The sequence below is a fragment of the Scardinius erythrophthalmus genome (assembly GCF_964197995.2).
Source record: "Scardinius erythrophthalmus genome assembly, chromosome: 1".
Lineage (NCBI taxonomy): Eukaryota > Metazoa > Chordata > Actinopteri > Cypriniformes > Leuciscidae > Scardinius > Scardinius erythrophthalmus.
Genome location: NC_138221.1, coordinates 25,468,911 through 25,479,168, shown reverse-complemented (window position 1 = coordinate 25,479,168; position 10,258 = coordinate 25,468,911). Strand labels below are relative to the sequence as shown.

The window sequence follows — 10,258 nt, the reverse complement described above, 5'->3', positions numbered from 1 at the left end:
AAAATTGTACTGTTTTAAAAATGAATAAAAATATCCAAAGCCATGTAATTGTTTACATTAAATCATTTTCCCCACCATTATTATTTTTAAAAACTGTCTATTTAATGTGTGCTTCATAATGTAAATCACAGTTCACATATTCATGCAATAGTTAAAAGAATCCACCATTGTGCAGTGATTTTTGTAACAGATTAAACGTTTGAATAAATGTATGACAATGCTTATTAATGGTTCTTTTTCATGCCTCTGCATTCATGCATATATATATCTTTGCATCCTCCTCCTATATATGAAGTGCTGTGAAAAATAATTGTCACACAGCAAATCTCCACACAAGCACATTAAATCAAGATAAAACAAACTTGACTGTACAACTATAACCAAAATGGAAAACACTTTTATTATTGCTAAGGGTTCAAAATGTAAGCAGAGTAATGCAAACAGAAATGCAGATTGACAGCCGCTGAATCAGATGAAAGCAATGACTTAAAATGCAGGAGGCCCCAAAAAGGATGGAAACGAGTCCAATTGCTGAAAGAAAAGAAAAAAATGCAGGTAAGACATACATTCTCATGTAATCTTGGGGTAATTTAAATTTAAACTGACAAACTGTTGGTCAGGCTGCAAAAGGTTTGTTGCTTGTAATGTTTTTTTCCTCTTTGTTATTTAAAATTCTTAACATGTAATTGTATTAATTTAGTGTTTTAATGTGTAATTATTTTTTAAAAGTAGCCTACTTATAATTACATATGTAATTAAATAAATATTTTAACTTTTTTTTAAATTAATAATTAATTAATAAGAAAACAAAGTTGATCAGCTCATGAGGTGCCTAAAAATTGCCATCCATATTTTACAATGATTTATACTACAGGGCCGTTGAATGCTTGAATCTGATTGGTTGACGAACGTTCTAAGGTGTGCAATTATTTTCAGGGAAACGCATGGCTAAAGTAGTTCCAGGCAGGTCTTGACCGCATTACAGTTCCATATCACTTCGCATAGTCAACTGTAATAGCGGAAAATAGGATACAATTCATAACAAGAAAAAACATTTAGCCCCATGCGCTTGATCTGCAATTTTCAATGTCTAGCTCAACAATCAATGGAAACATGCAGTTTAATTAATAAGTTAAATAAGTATATAGTATAAGTATATAGTCCTATCTATAATCAATATAAAATTAAACTGAATATAGGCTAAATAAATGGATAGTTCTGCAGCACTGATTTTTATTGCAGATAATATAACAAATGAATATTTATTGATAGGCCTACTTGTTAAAAGGGCTTTGTGTTTCATTTATTCGGCTATAGTCTACTGTCATCTGTCAATAATAGGAAAAAAAAGAATGAACAAATTAATTAAATCGAATTGAATTAATAAATAATATTGACGCACATGCTTTTCGGTCTCATTATTACAGAGTCTCTCTCTAATAACTGCATTAATAACTGCATATTATAATGAATGTAATTTGATACTTATGACTGATCATGCCCAAACGCGTTTTCAGTCAGTGTTCAAAGTCGGTGTTTAAAATCTGCTGCAGTCGATGAAAACAGTCAGAGAATGTGTCAGCTAGTCGTGTGTCCCCAGCATTAGTCTGCTATCAGTGGCTCAAACCTCCGTTACTAATCAGCAACGGAGCATGGGATTAGATGCGTAAGAAATTAGTCCTACAAGAGCGTTTTAATGACAAAAACTTTACAAACGTCTTGAAATACATAATCTGAACAATGTTTCAAGGTGTGGTAACTGTAGTATAAGCGGAATAATTGACGACAGGCCGTTGAATTATTAGAAAAATAATGCTTCGCGTCGTGACCGCATTGCAACCTTGGGTGTGCATTATTTTTCTAATAATTCAACGGCCTGTCGTCAATTATTCCTTACTTATTGCTAGTCTTTGTTGAATAATAGAAATGATAAAGAGCTTAAAAAATAATTGCATATTAAATCGCAATATTGGTAAAAAATAATACTGCAATATTGGTAAAAATAATTATTTTCCAAAATCATTCAGCCCTAGATATAACTGAGAAGGGTCTGGTGTTAAAGGGATACTTCACCTCTGGAAAAGATGAATGTGTATTTAAAATGGGTAATTTATGTAGTAGAAATGTGAATTTTTTGAATTTATAGTCTTCTACACTGAGAAAAGCCTGAAAATAATGTTGTTTTTCATCCACAAGCTAAAAATACAACTCCCAGAATGCACTTGCTTCACTGTCCGAGGAGGCCACGCCTACCGGTAAGAGAGCGCAGTTAAACTCAAGGCGGCTAGCTACTAGTGGGTCTCCGTGATGAGTCTGACAGGGATTTCGAGATCACCCAAATGTCTGGGATTCAGCTTTTGTGTTCTACAGTCTCCATTCATTATTCTACTGATACAAATCTTAATGCTAAATCCAATCACCGCAGATTAGCATCACGCAAAGCAGGGATTTTGGAAAAATGAATCGTTGAACGAATCATTCTGGAGTCGCTGAGCAAATCAGGTAAAAATAAATGACTTTTATAAGACAACAAAAGTGTTTTTTTTGTCATTGCATGCATGTAAAACTATTGTTGTGGACTCCCAAAGCAATATTAGGAAAATTTTAAATGCCATAATAGGGGCCCTTTAACCAGGCTACAAAAAATGAGCTTTCAGTAAGATTTTGTATTGGGCGCAGTACCACAAATTCTCCATTAGATGCCAGCAAAACTCCACTGGGACACAGAGGTTTAATTTGTTATTTAGAGTGGAGTTTTTCCTCTCAAATTACACACATTGGGTCTCATTCATGAAACAGGAGCAGAACGAATTTGTGTAAATCATGTGTAAAGTGGTTCTGGTGTAAATTTTAGGATTCATTAAAATGTTCGTATTTTCCAAATGTTAGTTGGTACGAAAGAAATCTACACCTGCTCCCAGTCCCAGCCACGCGTAAATAGTGCGTTTAACATCCGAACGTTTTGCTCATTAATAAGGCTGCCTTTTAATTCACCGTAATCGGGTACATATTTACACAGCATTTTGAAAAAAGATTATATATAGTAATTACATACGGTTTTTCTTTTAACTTTTATTACGAGAGCCAGTAATAGCATCTGCAAACGGAACACAAGTCCACAAGTATTTTTCTTTTATTTTTTTTATATTCAAGCTGTTCATTCTTTTTCAAGTCACAAAGGTTGCAGTCAAGCTTCATGTCGAACCATTTTCTTTTCACTTCTGGGACTGTTCGATGAAACTCCATTAACTGCATCTGTAATATTCTGCCAAGCATTTTTACCTAAAGCATTTAGGTATTACCTAAAAAATAAAAAAAATTTAGGACCTGATACGCCACTATGTACGCTTGAAAATAAAATGTGGCGTTTTGAATGAACTTCTGATAATAAAACTTCAATTTCTGCATCTGAGAAATTTCTCCTTCATTTGCTTTTGAGAAGACATGTTGAAATCCTTCGTTTGGTGTCATAATATGATGCCCATATATAGTTGTCAGTCGGTTTTAATGGGCGGGATTTATGGTAATTAAGAATGAGCGTGCACGCGCGTCCCATTTACGACTGATTGGAATTCATTAACCCACACACACATTTCACTATCACGATTTTATGTTTGTACAGGGTTTCCCATACATTCATTAATTTGTGGCGGCCCGCCACAATATCAACGCTGACCGCCACGGATTGATTCAGATTTTTAAACTATTTAATATGGGTACAATTGTATTTTATTGTAGAGACTATGAGTTTCTTTGTTCTGCTGAACACAAAGTAAGATATTTGGAAGAATGTTTGTTGTTCAAACAGATCTCGGTCCCCATTGACTACCATAGTATATATTTTTTCCTACTATGGAAGTCAATGGGGACCGAGATCTGTTTGATTCTGTCATTCTTCCAAATATCTTAATTTGTGTTCAACAGAACAAAGAAACTCATACAGGTTTGGAACAACTTGAGGGCGAGTAAACTATGATAGAATTTTCATTTTTGGGTGAACTATCCCTGTAAGGCAGGGGTGTCAAACTCAGTTCCTGGAGGGCCACTGTCCTGCAGAGTTTAGCTCCAACCAGCTCCAAAAACACCTGCCTGGAAGTTTCTAGTAATCCTGAAGACCTTTATTAGCTGATCAGGTGTGTTTAATCAGGGTTGGAGCTAAACTCTGCAGGGTTGTGGCCCTCCAGGAACTGAGTTTGACACCCCTGCTGTAAGGTATCTGACACTAAGTGTTGTCAATGGAAATGTGTACTTGTCACAAAAAATATATGATATATTTAACTTTATTGATTGATAATACTTCAAATGCACAAAAAAATGATAATAGTGATACGGTATCAAGTAGTGGTGTGGCATATTAATTTGCTTACCTACAGCTTCATCCTTCAAGCCACGAAGTAAACTCATCAGGCACTTGAACACAGAAACAGAGGACACAGTAATGAGCATCAATTGTTAGGTTGTGTGAATGCGCTCTAAACAATTTCCCCATGAACTATGCATGTATACACAGAGCAACAGCCTCAACATTAGCTGCAGGGTCATCATCATCATCCTAGATGTTATACATGAATCCCAGAACATCTTCTGGTGGTGAGGCAGCATCCATCTTGCTTCAGCTGGACACTGGATCCCCTCTAATGTCTCTCATCCTTTTCTTTCAATCTAGACATCCTTCACAAGCTATAACTTATCTGCATGTCATAATCCCCTGACCCGGTTAGGGTTGTAAAGTTATACTGGTATAATGATATTTCATGGTACACACACAATTAAACTGAGGGGCTTATTAGTGCACTACATATATGGCCTTCACCAAGTTCCAAACAAGTTGCCTATTACATCATATGTCCAGTAAGAGCGGCATTAAGACATTTAAAATGTTCCTCGTCACTCAGTGATACTAAATAACTGTCATAACGGAATTAATGTTTGTTGGTTGAAGACGGTGGTGGAAATAGACGAGCTCGAGTTGATTTCATATTTGTTTCATATAAATTGCGCGAATTTTGTAGTTAATTGTTAGACAAGTTAGTTGCTTCGTTTGATTTACATTATAGGATTAATTAGTTACCATATATTGTATTTATATTAGTTGTGTACAGTTTGATAAGGTTGATTTTCAATAGGTTATAGTTTTTTACCCTTAGATTTAGTGTACAGTTAAGTTGTGTGTATATATAAGCTGTTTACGTGTTTGTGTATATAAGATTAGCTAGTTTATACGCCGTTTGTAGCTTTATTTACTTCTTTGTTTTGTTAGGCCTAACGTTACGCGTCGTGTTCATATAGTAAGGCCTATATTGTTTTCGTAATTTTAGTTTTTTAATTCAGGTCCATTACACCACTGTCCCCGTGAAAACAGTTAACGTTACATTTGTGGTAAGTACGTTAAATTTATTAATATATTACCCTTTCGTCCACAGCTAACGTTATACGCTGCGGGTTAAGTGCGCGAGACGATTAGCAGCTACATTTCTTGCGCGAGATCATGCAATCCAGAGCTCGCGACGCAAGATCTATGATCTATATAATTGCTTCTTGAATAAAAGAAAGCTAACATTTGATGTAGTTATAATTAAACACATAATTAACGTTTAAATTATGAAACGTCTTACCTTTTAAAGGTGTTTCTGTAGCCGCAGTCTTCCAGATAGCCAGCCGTGTGTGTGTGCGACCGTGTGGTTTACTGGCAGACACATAACGTTACTGTCTATCACAGCACACTATACCGCCTCCTATTGTACTGGAGTTTAATTAAAATGAGCTCTAGGGCTGAATACTGTGCAAACACACTGACAAGTAAAGCGGACTATAAAAACAATAGGCGTCCCAGTGCAAGTAGTTTTTTGGCCAAATCACAATAATAGCCTAATTCACCTTTGTTTGTAGAAAGATGTGGTTCACTTCTTGAACATATTACTAAGGTCACAGCTGAGTGTAGATTGTGCAGACCATTCAGCCTGATACATATCTTTATGGAATCATCTTTGAACCTTTATTCATTATATTAACATTTAAATTAATTCAATTTATATTTAAATTATAAATTTAAGCAAAAAAATCTAAATAGGGACAATTTACAAATTGTTTAATTAAAAAAAAACATGCTACGACTTTAGTTTAAATATGCTTTGTCACAAAAAAGTTGCTTATATATATTAATTTATGCTTATTTTTATTTTCTCAGCCAGTATACTTCTTGCAAATATGTCATCCAAAAAGGTAAGTTCAGAAGCAAAACAAGTTATATGATTGATACTGGTAGTTTGAGGGGGGAATAAATAGATTAAATCTACAAGTTTACTGAAAAACATCATTTATTGGATCATTGGCAGAGACACCAGTACAGTAGCTTGATGACATCCAAAGAGCGTAGGAAGCAGTACAAAAGAATTTGGACTAGAGTGTCAAGGGCACAAAAGAAGGCAGCCAACAAACCAACTGTCAGTTCAGATGAGATGGCCACCATTCCTGAAACTGACAGTTTTAGTCACAACCAGCTCTTTGAGGAGGAAAATTGTGTGGTTTCAGATACAACCCTGTCAAGTTCTGAGAGTGAACAAGACAGTACACCCATGCTGCTCAGAGAACAACTTTCAGAATGGGCATGTGTGTTTCAAATTAAACATAACGCTGTGGATGCTCTCTTGAGCATACTTAAAAAACATGGACATGAAGAACTCCCCCAAACTGCAAGGACACTCTTTGGAAACGAAAACCACTACGAACTTTCTAACAAAGATGGTGTCGAGAGTGTTAAGTTTAATGTGGCAGATCAGCTGTCAAAACATCTGAGCAGATATCCTGCATCTGTGACAGAGCATCTGCAGTCACTTGACCTTTCGATGAACGTTGATGGGCTACCATTATTCAAAAGCACGAACCTATCCCTCTGGCCAGTTCTCTGTTCCATAAACCTGTCACCCGAATGCATTTTCCCCCTCTGCATATCCATTGCTGCATCCAAACCCAAAACACTCAACTTTGTTGATGACATTGTTCAGGAATTGGGAAAACTAATCCAGGATGGTCTAACCTGGGGAGGCAGATGCTTAAACATCCAAGTAAGATGTATTACCTGCGATGCCCCAGCAAAAGCTATGGTCAAGTGTGTAAAGCAGTTTTCTGGATACTATGGGTGCGATAGATGCAACCAGAGGGGATCCTGGCATGGTAGGATTACATATCAAGAAACAAATAACCTGACCATGAGGACAGATGAATCATTCAGGGAGTGCTGGCAACCTGAACACCATCAAGAAGAGCAGATCTCACCCTTCTCTGTCCTCCCGATTGACATGATAAAATCCTTCCCCATAGATTATATGCACCAGAGCTGTCTTGGGGTAATGAAAAAGTTGCTGCTTTTGTGGACAAGAGGTAGAACAGATTTCCGGATGTCATCAGGAGATGTGACCAGTGTAAGCGAGAGGCTGGTGACACTAAAGAAGTCCATTCCTGATTGTTTTGCCAGGAAGCCAAGGGGTTTGGAGGAAATTGAACGCTGGAAAGCAACAGAGTTCAGACAGTTTGCTTTGTACACTGGGAAGATTGTTCTAAAGGGAGTTCTCAACGATCAGCTGTATGAACACTTCTTGTGTTTCAGCACAGCTCTTTGCATTTTAGTGAGCCCAGACCTTACAAAGTCACAAGTACCTTATGCAAACCAGCTGCTGACATATTTTGTGGAGAGAGGACGGGAGCTGTATGGAGAGACATTTTTGGTCTACAATGTCCATTCCTTGCTGCACCTTGCAGAAGATGCCCAAACCTTTGGCAGCCTTGACAACTGCAGTGCATTTAAATTTGAGAGCTATCTTCATCAGGTGAAGAAAATGGTGCGCTCTGGGAAAAACATTTTGGCACAAGTTGCAAATCGCCTGGAGGAAAGATCAAAGTCCAAGATGGAAAACAAGACAAACTTGATGTCATTCAAGAGCCCAAACAATGTGTTTGTGTTAAGCCCTGAACAATGTTGCGAGGTGGTGGCAGAAGAAGAAGACAACACAGTGTTATGCAGAGTCTACACAAATCTACAGCCATATCTGATGACACCGTGTGATTCACGTCTCTACGGAACATACACCGTTAACACTAGGCATTCTCAAATGCTCTGCTTAGAAAGACAGTCACTTCAGAGGAGGGCATTCATTGTGGACGAAAACTATGGGACCAAAATTGTGGTGTCCATTCTTCATACTTTCTAGAGCTTTCTTGACAATGATGAGAGAATGACAATTTGAGTAAGAATACATACTTGAAGTATTCCTTTCGTCCCCTGAGTCTCTACATCTTTCATCCCTGAGTCTCCGCCTCCTAAAGCTTTCCCCTCTGAGTGTCTAACGCCTTTGGCTTCATCCCTGAGTGTCTGGGTCCTGAAGCTTTGCACCCTGAGTCTCTGCCTTTAGAAGATTTGCCCCATGAGTTCCTGCCTCCTGTCTTTATCCAGCGCCATTAACTTTTGAAAACCTAGATGTTTCCAGTACAACAAAAAAACAACATCAGAAAAACATAATTTAAGCATGAGGTTAGAGAAAGTAGCCAATAATTGTCTATTAATAGGTAATTGTGTACATTAAATTTGTGTATTGCAAGCTGAAGTAACAGAGTTATCTGAATTTTACTTACAGATTTATCTCCGCTACGTAGTACTCAATTTCATTGAGCAAAATGAGGTTGAGGTGGCACCATCCTCATGGCTAGAGTGGATCGATGGGGTAAGATTTAGATGATATATATATATATATTTTTATAATACGTAAATGATAAACATTAAAACAAGTCAACTATATACAGAAAACATTAAGTAAACATACTTGTTTCTGTCTGAAAGGTACTGTTTTGCTATTGGCCCAATTCAAATGTTGGGACCAAGGTCAAAAAATGTGCCATTCGAGACGAACACCTCTGGACAAAATATGCAGTCAGAGTATTTTCTGACACAGGTAAAGGAAAAAAAACAAGGCTATCTTCAAGCTCAATAAATACTGGCAACCATTCATAAAATATAAATTGTTTATATAATGTATATTAAGCAAAAGTTGTGCTATTTTGAGAACAGACAGTTACAACCTGGCAAGATACCGGGTCCAAAAAGCACTGGAAACCTCTCATGTTGAGGACTCTGATGAAAACAGTGTACGAAAGATCATCCCACCAAGACGATTCAGAGGTATTAGATCTGTGCTAATACTGTAAATAAACTAAGGTTAGTCACATTAAAAGACAATTTCAGTTTTAACTTTGTTTCTTGCAGAAGAAGAAATCCAGCCCAGAAGAGCACAACAGACACAACACTGTAAGTATACATACAGCATTAAACAAATGAAGTTGAAATGATCAAGGAAAGTCAAATGCATGTCGTCTATAAATATTTTCTTTAAATTATCATTTTGTTTTACAGTTCAGGAGGACAGTGAATCATCACAAGGTGAAATCAGTATGTTACTGTCATTGTATCCATTGTTAAATATTGATAAATTGTTAAACAGCGGGGATGATAAAGGATTTAGAACAGAGACATTTTGCATCTGTTTCTAATTTATATTAAAAAAAATTTCTTACCCTATTGTTTTTAATTCTGAAGATGAGATGTCCTGCTTGAGAGCAAAGAAAACCAAAAAACGGTCAAGATCGACACCAATTAGACCCGAGTGTAAGTAGTGTGTTAAAAAAATTAACTGTTGAATATTTGATTATAATAATGTTAGATGATAATCTAAAGAGTACAGAGAAGTCCCTTTCTATGTTGTGCAAAAATGACTCAATTTAAGAAGGCCTACACATTTAGAAATGTTAAAAAAAAAAAACTTTCAAAGACTGTTAATGCTGTTGTTGTTGTTTTTTAGCTGAGGAGCCTGATGAAGGTAAAATCAATCGGATTTACTTTGATATGTTTATTCTATTATTACTTTTCTACTTACGGTTTTTTTCCTTATGTTAGATGAGGTACAACCTATAACAAAACATACAAAAAGATCCATGTTGCCTGAAGCACCTCGCTGTAAGTGAATTTAAATGTTTTCAGTCACATAGTTGTACTTCCATTGAATTAAAGGAATATTCCAGTATTTGTGGTATAATACTGTATACTTGTTTTCAAATGTATAGTCACATGATTTACACATATGCTAATAACATTTTTATGGCTTATAAAAAGAAAAAGAAAAAAACTACAGATCAAGCATGTACAAGAGTGCAACTGTTGGACTAAAAATGGGTCTTACAGACATTTTTTCTTAATCTAATGATTTATTTT

General features: G+C 36.2%; 2 long non-coding RNA genes across 2 annotated transcripts; both read right to left on the bottom strand.

The window, feature by feature from the left end:
• Positions 1–375: 375 nt before the first annotated feature.
• LOC308698199 lies at positions 376–5,727 on the bottom strand. The gene is made up of 3 exons (XR_014031036.1): positions 5,616–5,727; positions 4,368–4,410; positions 376–531 (listed from the first exon to the last, which is right to left on the bottom strand). It is a non-coding gene; the product is annotated as an uncharacterized lncRNA (long non-coding RNA).
• Positions 5,728–6,308: 581 nt separating this feature from the next.
• On the bottom strand, positions 6,309–10,001 carry LOC308698207. Its single transcript, XR_014031037.1, has 5 exons — positions 9,924–10,001; positions 9,565–9,596; positions 8,817–9,192; positions 8,629–8,699; positions 6,309–8,469 (listed from the first exon to the last, which is right to left on the bottom strand). It is a non-coding gene; the product is annotated as an uncharacterized lncRNA (long non-coding RNA).
• Between the last annotated feature and the right edge of the window lie 257 nt (positions 10,002–10,258).